This window comes from Mesoplodon mirus (genome assembly GCF_964341445.2).
Source record: "Mesoplodon mirus genome assembly, chromosome: 7".
NCBI classification, from domain to species: domain Eukaryota; kingdom Metazoa; phylum Chordata; class Mammalia; order Artiodactyla; family Ziphiidae; genus Mesoplodon; species Mesoplodon mirus.
The window spans coordinates 90,431,454-90,444,313 of NC_138983.1; the positions used below are offsets into that span (position 1 = coordinate 90,431,454).

The 12,860-nt window shown below is 39.9% G+C and overlaps 1 pseudogene across 1 annotated transcript in view; it reads left to right on the forward strand.

The window, feature by feature from the left end:
• The window catches only part of LOC309808866 (centrosomal protein of 78 kDa-like), a 1,034,926-nt pseudogene extending 1,022,928 nt beyond the window's left edge, over positions 1–11,998 (forward strand). The window contains exons 11-15 of the transcript in view: positions 7,591–7,668; positions 9,140–9,306; positions 10,355–10,526; positions 10,849–10,896; positions 11,435–11,998. The product of the transcript in view is annotated as a centrosomal protein of 78 kDa-like (transcript). The remainder of the gene's footprint in view (positions 1–7,590; positions 7,669–9,139; positions 9,307–10,354; positions 10,527–10,848; positions 10,897–11,434) is intronic.
• Positions 11,999–12,860: the final 862 nt, after the last annotated feature.

The window sequence follows — 12,860 nt, forward strand, 5'->3', positions numbered from 1 at the left end:
GAAAGCAAGAGGGGTCTCCTGGAAATGCAAATATGGTTGCTGAAATAAATTCAGTAGGAATTTAAAAAATTTCTCAGTATATAAAAAAGAAAGACACAATGGAAAATGTGATAGAAATATGTTAGAGAGGCTGCATCTGGGAGATCCCACATGTTACTATTAGAAAGTCCAGACCCAGAAAAAAAATGGAGGGAAGCTGTCAAAGGGCAACAAAATTCCCCACAGCTGAAAGTAGACATCAGGCCTCAGATTGAAAATAGTTATGCAAGATGAGCAAGAATAGACTCATACCTAGGCACCCTTCATTGTGAAACTTTCAAATACTGAAAAAATAAATTAAAATAGAATAAAATACTGAGAGGATACATCCATTCCAGAGAGAAAAATACTGGTCACCTAAAAAAAAAGGTTAAAATCTGACTTTATCATACTTGTCATGAGCACCATGGATCCTGGAAGGCATTAGAAAGATACCTCCAAAGTTTTTCAGGCACATAATTTTCACCCTAGGGGTTTGTATCCAGCCAAACTATCAGTCATACGTGGAGGCTGAAGAAGATATTTTGTACAGAAAGAAATTTGAAGAATTGACCTCCTGTGCTACACCTTAAGCTATTTATAGACATAATCCAGCAAAATGAGGCAATAAACCAAGAAGGAAGGTAATAGGGGATTCAGTGCAGATTGCAGCTAGTCTAGAGTGGAGAGGCTTCTATTGATTGTGTGATTGAGAGCTTAGAAACACCTTGAGGCATATTGTACTTACTAGGTGTTAGGCACTGTTGGAAGGGAGGAGGGAGAGGAAGAGGAGAAGGAACTTGAACTCCAGAGGAGAAAAGGCTATACGGACATAAACCTGAAGCACACTAGACTGTGGTTGATTTTTAACCTAGTATTAGTGAGGAAGGGAAGAATCCACTTCAACTTGACACTATAGATGTCCCCCTTTTCAGTGACACACAGGGGTAATGACCACGTATCTAATTTGTTGTCCAAACCAGAACTTGTCCAAACTCCTTACACTTCAATAGTGTAAGGAGGCACTCGAATGCTGTAACATCAGGACAACAGGTATAAACTGGAACAGCCCAAGGCGGCTTGGGGTATGTGGTCACCCTGCACAAGGGCAGTGACACTGGCACAGTATGGAACGAGGTGTAGTCTATACACAGAGACACAGTACATCTGCAGTGGGCAATATTAATTTCATTGTAATAATGGCAATACTGTCTTGGTCTGCAGCTTTTATTGTCAACGTGCATGTAATCACAAATAACTAAAGTAAACTATACTTAGTATGTGTTAGTATTAACTTGGTATGTACTGAAATGTATTGTATACTGGTATGTACTTAGTATATATTAGGCTCTAAGTGTTTTTGCATATATTAACTCATTTAATCCTCTGAATAGCCTTATGAGGTTGGTGCTAATATCATTCCCACTTTTGAGAGCAGGAAGCTAAGACAGGGAAGGAACTTGCCCGGGCTGTACCTAATTTAAGGTTGGATCGAGGCTTTGAGTTTAGGCTCTCTGCCTGTTCTCTTAAACCTTACTCCGTACTGACTCTCAAATAACAGAAGACTTAACTGCACATAGAATAGAATATAAATTTCAACTTTGACAATGTAAGAGCTAGGTTTGGAAGGTAGACAGGAGGTTGAAAAAAGGGAAGATGGTATGAATGTGCTTATTTTACAAAGCGTGACGTTGAGAGAGTTTCTAGTTGATCAACAATGTAGGTGTTTTTTGTTTTTTTTTTTTGTGCTGTACGCGGGCCTCTCATTGTTTTGGCCTCTCCCGTTGCGAAGCACAGGCTCCGGACACGCAGGCTCAGCGGCCATGGCTCACGGGCCCAGCCGCTCCGCGGCATGTGGGATCTTCCCAGACCGGGGCACGAACCCGTGTCGCCTGCATCGGCAGGCAGACTCTCAACCACTGCGCCACCAGGGAAGCCCAACAATGTAGGTTTTTAAGTATATCACTACATGTCAAAGAGATCATGAGCAGTGGAATAACTCATGATGACATAACTTTATTGAGCAGTGTGGACATAGGAAAGAATGTAGAGGAACTAAACCCTTACTTGTTAGTAATTCAGAAAGTGAACAGATAATGCCTCCTATTTAGTGAGAAAATAGTTATGTGAGAGTATTACTTGGAAATGCAGAAGAATTCAAAATGACAATAGTTGGACCTCCCTGATGGCACAGTGGTTAAGAAACTGCCTGCCAAGGCAGGGGACATGGGTTCAAGCCCTGGTCTGGGAAGATCCCACATGCCGCGGAACAGCAAAGGCCGTGCGCCACAACTACGGAGCCTGCGAACCACAACTACTGAGGCCACCTGCCACAACTACTGAAGCCCGTGCGCCTAGATCCTGTGCTCCATAACAAGAGAAGCCACCGCAATGAAGAGTAGCCCCCGCTTGCCGCAACTAGAGAAAGCCTGTATGCAGTAACGAAGACCCAACACATCCAAAAATAAATAAATAAATAATAAAAAAATAATAAAAAATAACAATAGTTGACGTAAACCTCATAAAAAAGGAAATCCAAACAGCCAGTAAACACAGAAAAGTGTACGACTTCATTAAGTAATAAGAGAAAAGTAAGTCAAAACCAAGGAAACTACATGCCAATCAGATTGACAAATACATAAATAAAGTCTGGTAGTATCAGGTATTGTAGACCTGAAGTACTATGGGAATCCTCTACCCTGTTTATACTGGAGTGTAAATCGACACAACTACTTTGGAAAGCATTTAGCCCTCTCCATCAACTGAAGGTATATAAATAGCCTGTGAGCCAGCAGCCCTCACCCCCGCCCTGTGTAAATGCACCAGAATAACGGGTACAGCAGGATTCCTGTCCATGATTTGCATTAGCACAAACTGAAAACAAACCAAATGTCCATTAAGAGTCAAAAATAAATGATGTGTATTTGTACAGTGGGAAAACTATCCAGCAATAAAATTGAATGAACTAGAGCTACAGGCAGCAATGTGGATGAATTTTTTAAACCAATGTTGAGAGAAAGAAATAAGATAGAAAAGACTTCATATACTATGATCCTGTACATAAAGTTAGATGTTGACACAACTAAACTCTTTTGTTAGGGATGCATGCAGGTTAAAGGCAATGACTGTCAAGAAGTGAGGTTGGTGTTTAACCGGGAAGAGGGAAGGAGCTTGTGATGAGAAAAGGATATGGGGGGTTTTTGCGATGCTGACAAGTCTCAATACTTTCAGATTCGAGTAGTGCTTATGTAAGTATTCTCTTTTTATTTGTCACATTGACAGTTTTGTTCTGTGCACTTCTCAGTACACATATCGTATTTTACAATTAAAAACTGCGTAAAGAATCGGTCACTTCTTGAGTGCTGGATGTGGGAGTGGGATGAGACCATTTCATTTTAAGCCCTTCACTACTGTTTGCATTCGCATGTTCATTCATTCAGCATTAATTGCACATATTCTATGTACCAAGCACTCTTCTAATTTTATATGTGTTTTAACTCATGTAATTCTCACAAGAGCTCTGTAATATGGGAGCTTATCTCCATTTTATAGATGAGGAAGTTGAGGCCTAGAGTTATAGAACTTGTCCAAGGTTATGTAGCTAATGGGTAGTGCCAGGCCCATTTGCCTCAGAGAATCTGAATATTTACAATATAATCTAAAAGAGAAATTTAATGACTAATTATAAGCAAAAAAATTGCACATTAAAGAAGATGACAAGTTTTCATCTATCCAGTTAGAGAAAAACACACAGTCTCTCTTTCACACAGGTACATCTTATATGTACGTGTGTGGCAGGGATTTTCCTTATTAAGCAATTATTTATTGACCGTCTACGTTGTGCTAGGCACAGGTGCTGGGGATAAACACTTAATAAAATACACCCCCTATCTTCAAATAACTTGCACTCTAAGTGAGGAAGTAAGCCAACAGTTATAGTAGAGGTTATATACCAAGTGATACATCGCTGATGGCAGTGTAAAATCTCAGAAATCTTTTGGAAAGAAGTCTGGAGATAGGTACCTCAGAGCCTTAAAAATGTTCATTTGCTTTGATCTCAAACTCATTTTTATGGATTTATTGTAAGAATGTTATTCTCAATATGGAAAAAAGCCTTCATGCATAAAAACGGTTATTTTGTCTGATAATACTGAAAAGTTGGAAAGAATTTAAATGTGTAAAATGGTTAACCAGTAAACCCACACAGTGGAATATTTTGTAGCCCGCACAAAAAAATCAAGGTTATGAATCCCCTGATTATATGAGAAATGATTGATTTCAATGTTAAATGGAGAAAAGTTGAACATAAAATTTGATATCCAATATGATGGGAGCTTTGTCCCAGAAAAATCACCCTAGCTGGTGTACAGAAGGGTGGAATGGAGAGCAGATGGCAGGAAGGAAAATTATTCCAAAGCCTTATCATTAGTCTTACTTAAGTAATAGAATATCAAGCAATTTTACTTTCTAACTTTTTTGGTTCCGTATTTCCATGTAAGGGACATGAATTCTGAATACTTTGTAGGAGGAGGGTACACTTTTTCACAAAAATTGAACACTGTGTTCTAATTCCCTCCATTAGAGGGAGAAACTGTTGCATGTAATTGCACTTTGATGTGCTATTTAGAACCAGTCAGGAATTTTAGTCTCCTTTCCTCTGACCGTGCTGAGGGTTTTTTGTTTTTTTGTTTATTTGTTTAGAATTTCTTTGAAATCAGTTTTAGAAGATTGGTTAAACCATTATATTAAGAGTAGAGGAATTTTGCAATTTTTTTCCCTTTTTCCCCATTGAAAACTTGACTGGCTTTAGTAATGAACCATTAAAGAATTTGAAGTTCTTAGACTCAATTTTTTTTTTTTTTTTTTTTTTTTTTTTTTTTTTGCTGTACGCGGGCCTCTCACTGCTGTGGCCTCTCCCGTTGCGGAGCACAGGCTCCGGACACACAGGCTCCGCGGCCATGGCTCGCGGGCCCAGCCGCTCCGCAGCATGTGGGATCTTCCGGGATCGGGGCACGAACCCGTGTCCCCTGCATCGGCAGGCGGACTCTCAACCACTGCGCCACCAGGGAAGCCCTAGACTCAATTTTTTAAACATGTTCTGAATATAAAAATATATGTTCATTGAGCAAATGTTTGAAAACAATGAACAACTTCTTGAAGGAAATAAAAGCCACCTCTGCATGTACACACACCTAATCTGCTCTTTTGTCTTAAAAAAGTATCCGAAATATTTTGCCATGTCACTAACTACTCTTCTACATCAGAGAATTTGATTAAGCTTATGCATCATCTCCCAGGAAAAACGCACAGATATATTTTGAATGTAGCACTCCTGAAGCCCATTCATTAACTCTGGTTGAGACCTCTTGTCATTCTTAGTGGCTTCATAGCGCATTCCTTCAGACAATGAGCTGTTTTTATTTAAACCAGTCCCAATTCGGAGGCTCTTAGCTTTCTTCTAGGGTTTGGTTATAAACAATCTTATGACATCATGTTGGTAGATAAATCTTTGCCCACATCTTTGATTTCCTTAGGGTAAACTCCTGATGTAGGATTGTTGTTAGGTACCAAAAGCTACTGTCCAGAAAGTGATACCAGCTCCTCTCCCAATGATGGCATATAATAGAGTTCCTCATTCTTTAAGTGATTGTTCAAAGCAGTTAACATGTATAAATATACCTTACTGTTTTCATAAGTATAGGTATTATGATTGTTTAATCACTGCATGAGAAACCACCCCAAAACAGTGGCCTAAAACAATGACAATCATTTATTTTGCTCACGAACCTGGAGGTTGAGTAGAATATTAATTCTTTTACTACACTCTTACTGACTGAAAACAATACCTATTTGACTAGCTCAGAGTTCTGTAGGTCAGAAGTCCAGGCACAGCGTGACTGGGCTTCCTGCTCAGATACACAGGGGAACATGTGGGTTCCCTCCTGAGAGTGTTAAAGCACGTGAAATTTAAGTGTAAGATATTGAGCCCCAAACGTTGGATGTTCACCATAGTTTGTGTGGGCCACAGAGCTGAAATCAAGATGTCAGTCTGGCTGTGTTAGCGTCCAGAGGCTCTGGGAAAGAATGCCTACAGGCTTCTTCGACATGTTGGCATAATTCAGATTATGCAGTTGCAGGACAGAGGTCCCCATTTCCTTGCTGGCTGTCAGTCGGGGGAGAGTTTCAGCTCCTAGAGGCCTCGCTTGCCTTCCCTGCCACAGCATTGGACTTCTTCAGAGCCAGCAATGGAGAGTCTCCCTCTTGTCCCTTTTGTACTTCAATTCAGGAAGAGTTCAGGTCCTTTTCATGGGGTGCCTGAGTAGGCCACATCCACCTAAAATAATCTCCCTATCTTAAAAGATCAACTGATTTTGAACCTTAATTCCATGTGCAAAATCCCTTCACTACAGCACCTACATTTAGAGTTTGATTGGATAAGTGGAAGGTTTGTGTACTTCAGTAAGTGGTCATCTTGGGGGCTCTGTCAGAATTCTGCCTATTGCAAGCAGTCTCCCCACTTCAAGGACCGAAGTGTCTTAGTTCCTAAAACTCCTAAGATAGTTTATCAGTGTTCATTTTATTTCAGTGACCTTGGTGAAGGGAAGACTACCACCTCCGTGAGCAGGAATGGCAGCCAGCTTCCTGAGTCCACAGTGTGGCTCTGCTACTTAGTGGTGTGACCTTGGCTGTGCTGCTCTACTTACTCTACTTCTCTGCCTCTGTTTCCCTCATCTGTAAAATAACATGGAGTTAGTGATCGTTCTTTCCTCGTAGGGTTTTTTGTTTTATAAATTTATTTTTGGCCGCATTGGGTCTTCGTTGCTGCTCGCCAGCTTTCTCCAGTTGTGTCGAGGGGAGGGCTACTCTTCGTTGCGGTGCGGTGGCTTCTCTTATTGCGGAGCACAGGCTCTAGGCGCGCAGGCTTCAGTAGTTGTGGCACGTGGGTTCTAGAGCGTAGGCTCAGTAGTCGTGACGCACAGGCTTAGTTGCTCTGCGGCATGTGGGTTCTTCCTGGACTAGGGCTCGAACCCGTGTCCCCTGCACTGGCAGGCGGATTCTTAACCACTGTGCCAGTAGGGAAGCCCCCTCTTAGGGTTTTGATGATTCGATTATTTAATACCCAGGGAACTCCAGGAACAGTGCTTGACTGTAAATTGCTTTAAAAGTGATCACTTTTTTAAAACATGCTTTTGAATCTGCAATTATGCAATTCAGGTATGCTAAGCAGGTTCGTTAATAGGACTTCCTGCTCTAAAGAGACCCACAAATAAAAATAGAATTTTTCTTTCTTGGTCGTAACTTCTTATTTCTGACTTACTATGTTATATGCATATGCCTTTTATGGTGGGCTGCCACAAATTTATGTTGGAAAGAGTGGAATTTAAATAAATCTTTGCAAATTTGATAGATTTTGATCATTCATTTCACTGGCATGGTATGATATGACCAGTAGCAGACTAAAATCTGAGTTCACTTCTGCCTCTGCCCCTAAATCCTGATGAGACCAATAGCTGGAAAGGCTTTTGGATATTATACTATGAATTACTTATAATATTGACTCTGTTTGTTTAGGAAACCCTGGAGGAGTGCCTAAAGCAGTTAAAGGAGGAAAGAGTAATAAGACTGAAGGCTGATAGACGAGTCAGTGAGGTAAACACGTTTCATCTGCTTTTGAGAGTGTTTTGGTTTTATTTTGATTTGATTTTAAGCCGTATACACATATTTTGTAAGCTTTAAAACTGTAATAGGTTGCAAATTGGTTGTATCATATGGACTTTTGCATTTACTGGTATTTAGTGATCATATGATCTATATTCCAGAAAGCATGTTTTTAAAGATGTGAAAATCTGGTTTTGTGCATGTGTGTGTGTGTGTGTGCTTTTATATGACATTAGCTTATTTCCTGTTCATGATTCTTTGTTCAAGAAGGCACTTTCTGTGCATGTATTGTATATACAGTAACATAAAAGACATGATGAGACTCTCCTGGCAATGAATTAGGAAAGTGAATCATTTAAATAAATTTAAGATATTGGAAAACTTCTAAGAATGCAATGAAAGATAAAAATATATACTATGAGAATTACATTAGGTAATGTGCGTGAAAGCAGGGCATAATCTAAAAAGTTCTATCTAAATATAATTTATCACAGGGTGAGTGTAGGGAGGAATTTTTGAAAGTGCATCCATTGGATTGGCAGACACTCATTCAATAAATGTTGAGCACCTGCTCATGTAAGGCAAAAGGGGCATCATGAACATTAACGGCCTTTCTGAGAAATATGAGAGTTGAGCTTACAGGGGGTTTTAAGTGCGTAGATGATGAGCGGAAGGGGAAGAGTGCACGGGGGTGAATATGTTCAAGAAGCCAAAGAAAATATTGGTGATGGTACATTTAATAAATCGGGTTGGGTATGATTTAGGACTTTTAAACGTAAGCATTAGATATTTTACTCACTAAAGTTAATTCTTAACATTCAGCAGAGTTGTAATATGTTTTGTTCAAATCAGATTCTATAATTCACTTTCTAATTTAAGGGAAACTTAAAGCAGGTCATTTTCTAATGTGGAATGAGGCTCCATTATGAATTGAACCAGTTAGAAATGTGATCTTTTGTGAAAGATCATTAATAAAACGGTAACTTTGGTTTATTTATATACCACCTAGGTGTTATATAGGAAACTTTGTTGGGTGCCTGTGGGTTTTGGTTATTATGTGATATGGTCTCTGTCTTTACTGGCAGAGGGTTACATTAATTACAAATTAATTACATTTTGAGTGTTTTAGTTTTGTTCCTTGAAACTAGGCAAGACTGCTTTTTGTTTGTTTGTTTGTTTTTTGTTTTTTGGGGGGTTTTTTTTGCGGTATGTGAGCCTCTCACTGTTGTGGCCTCTCCCGTTGCGGAGCACAGGCTCCGGACGCACAGGCTCAGCGGCCATGGCTCACGGGCCCAGCCGCTACGCAGCATGTGGGATCTTCCCGGACTGGGGCACGAACCCGTGTCCCCTGCATCGGCAGGCGGACTCGCAACCACTGCGCCACCAGGAAAGCCCAAGGCAAGACTACTTTTGATGACAATGAGAAAAAATCATGTCAGACGTTTTCAGTCTTCTTGTATAGCTGGAACATGAAAATGCCCAGTTAAGAAACACAACTTTCTCTTTGTCTGAAGCCCTTCATGCCCACTCATTGACAAGCATGATCCTGGATGATGAAGGTGTTTTGGGCAGCACTGAGAATTCTTTTCAGAAGTTCCATGCTTTCCTGGTTCTCCTTAAAGATGCTGGGTTAGTTCATTTCTCTTCCTGGCATTCTTCTCTTGGCGACTCTAATGGTAGTTTGCTGAGGAACTGGAGCAATTTTCATCACTTACGTGGCTATATTTAGCCAAATTTAGTGTAATTATAGGTAATATAGTTGACGTTTTAAAATGAGGAATTAAATTTTTTAAGAAATGCAAATAGGGAAGCCTGCTTTGGTAGAGTGGGGAGCCCATTATAAAAGAGTAACCTGTATACAGAGTAATTAGTAGGTATAGTTGCTTTGTAAAGACTAAATTAAAGGCAGTTTTCATTGAAAATATTCGGGAATGCATAAGAATTTTCCTATCTTTCACTTCTTTTGCTTGTTTGATAAGTTTGAATTAAAGTTATCTTTGCCTTAGACATAAAAATGATTATTAATCTGCAGGGGAGATATAGGTCAGTGGTTCTCAACCGGGAGCAATTTTGCTGAAAGAGGGAAGTGGAGATTGATAGTTGGTTGATGGAGTGGTGTTTTGTCAGTGAATGAATTGGTGTTGGTGTTGGGAAGGAAGGAACAAACACATTCTTGGAAACTGGAGGAAAGGTGGTAAAGAAGTGTGGGAATGGAGGTGTGACAGGCAGTGGACAGGGTGCATGGAACATATTGAAGCTGCTAGTGAGACAGTGGGATGTCTCCTAGAGGATGAATCTGGAAAGGGCTGAGGATTTGGGGGAGAGAGAGGCTTGTAGTCTGGAGTAGGATGTTGGCTTTTAAGATTTTAGAAGTGGCGGAGTGGTTGAGAGTCCGCCTGCCGCTGCAGGGGATACGGGTTCGTTCCCCGGTCTGGGAGGATCCCGCATGGCGCGGAGCGGCTGGGCCTGTGAGCCATGGCCGCTGAGCCTGCGCGTCCGGAGCCTGTGCTCCGCAACGGGAGAGGCCACAGGAGTGAGAGGCCCGCGTACCGGAGGAAAAAAAAAAAAAAAAAATAGATTTTAGAAGTATTTCATGATTGTAGGTCTGGGGAAATCTAAACTGCTCTTCTGTGATTATAATAACCTTTGTCTTTTCTCCGTTCCTCCTCTCGTCTAGGCTTGGGCAGTTGGCCACAATGGCTGGTATAGATCAGTCATATTTTCATTTACTAGGTCGTCCCCAGGTGAATTCTACTGTTAGTAGTCCACCTAAAGAAGAAAAGAAGGCACTTGAAGAAGGAAAATCAGAATCAAAACAGGGTGCCCCATAACAAATGCAAAATATCCAAGTAAATGGACAGAACAGCACTTAATGATTCTAAGAGTGATTAGCAAAAAGGAAATGACCAAGTCAGGGAGAAAACAATAATGATCAGTCTCTAATAGTTCACATGCTCGGGAGCTAGAAGACTCTGGAGTCCTTTCCAAATCTGAGATTAGTAAATGTGTGCCCATTTCATGATACTGTACTTTTGTAAATAAGGAGACTGGAAGTTCTTGAGAAAATTTATGAGTTAAAGCAAACTATCCTTAATGAAGAAAGAAGACATTAGAGAAAATATTCCAGATTTTAAATTGTATAAATGTCTATTCTGTTCATATTTTATCTAGGTTTCTATTTGTATGCAGTCAGCTTACAATGAAGGAACACTAATGAAGGTACACATACTGATATAATTTTTAAAATAAGTAATCCAGACATAGCTAATAGGTAACATATTAGAGTGAATCACCTGGTTATGGGAATGGGAGGGGAAAACCTGTCAGCTTTTCCTCTAGCCTTACTTGGAGCCCCCATCAGCCAATCTCAGAGTGGCCTTGGGAACTGACAGCTTGAGAACACAGTCTGGTCACAAACTATATACGGTTTACATGTGCCTGGAGGATAGCAAAGAAATTAATTATCTTACAGAATAGGGTTTTATTTTTAGTGAGGGAAAGGAAATGGGTAATAACTACCCCAATCACCAAAGTCTGAAAATGTAGCGGACATAGCCTTGGATATAGCTAGGTTAAGCTGAGAATCACTTGGCAAGATATAATTACAAAAAAAACTGGCTCTGAAATCTTCTGATTAATCAATTGACTGTGTTAATAATAAGATTACAGAGTAACATTGAAGTTTTGAACTCTACTTTTTAATGGTTGGCTTTGTTCATCTCTGAATTTTTGTCTTGTCTTTTGTCTTCCCCTCCACTTTCCAAAAATTACAGGTGATGCTAGGATTCCTTTGCCTCTCGTCTCCTTCCGTGTCCCAGCGTCTACTCAGGAGGCCTTAGAAACTTCCAAAGACAACCTGGGGGTCCCAGTCACAGAGCAGCGGCAGGAGTCTTTTGAAGATTTCATTGCTAGAACATGTTCTCCTTCAGCAGACGTCATTTCTGGAACTGGAAGTCAAAGAAAAGAAGAGGAATTATCTAGAAATAGCAGGTCTTCTTCAGAGAAAATGAGCAAAGCAGGTGAATAGACCAAAAACTACTCTGCTAAGAAACAACCTGGGAAGGACCTGCATTCCTGCTCTGACTCACCTGTAAAGCAGAAAAGCAAAGGAATTGGGCAAAATAATTCTTTGGTTAATAAACCAATTAAAAGTGAGTCTTCGAAAAAACACATTTCTGTTAAGAAAGAGAGTAGAATAGTGACTGTTTCATCAAAGACAACTAAAAGTAAACTCAGTCTACTAGAACAGTCTGAAAGTGATACTCTTGGATCTGATTGTGAATTTCAAGAAAGCATCCATACTCTATCACGCCTAACATAGGTCTACATCTTTTAAAATTATGTTTTTGCCTTCAAATTTTCATAAATTACTTATGTTTTTATTATAGCATATGGTGTTTTCAGTTACTTGACTGGAAGCCATTAGAGAAAGATTTTTTTATCTATACTTTTTTATTATAATGAAAGTTTTGGTGTACTTTTCCTTGTAACACTTTGCACCACTCATTCAGCTAGTGTTTACTGAGGGCTTCATATGTACAGTACTTTTCTGGGTGCTGTTGCTTTCAGCAGTGAACAAAATAAAGCCTTTACTCTCCTGGAACTAGCACTCTGTGGTGGGAGAAAACATAAACAACAAAGCAGGCTAAGGGTTAAAAAGAGATGGGAATAATAAATGGAATAGTTTTACCATTTGGTTAAACATCAAACTATTATATAAATCACACGGCCAGAAGCCATTGACATATTTTAATTCATAATAACCAGAGAGCCTCAAACATTTACCAAGGCACTTAACCGTGTTTATGGATTACAGCAACGCTCTGAGGTAGGGAACTCTTACCATCCCCATTTTATAGATGAACAGTCTGAGGAGACATTATGTGAGTTGCCCAGAATTGCACAGCTATAAGTAAGTGGGAAGTTGCAATGTGACCCGAACCCATGCTCTTTTTTGTTTTTTTTAATGTATGGACTTTATTATCTTTCATTTGTCTCTGATTTATGTGAAATTTTTCTTTAAAGATTTTTTCTGATGTCAACCATTTTTAAAGTGTTTATTGCATTTGTTACAGTATTGCTTCTGTTTTATATTTTGGTTTTTTGGCCTCAAGGCATGTGGGATCTTAGCTCCCCGACCAGGGATTGAACCCTCACCCCCTCCATTGGAAGGCGAAGTCTTA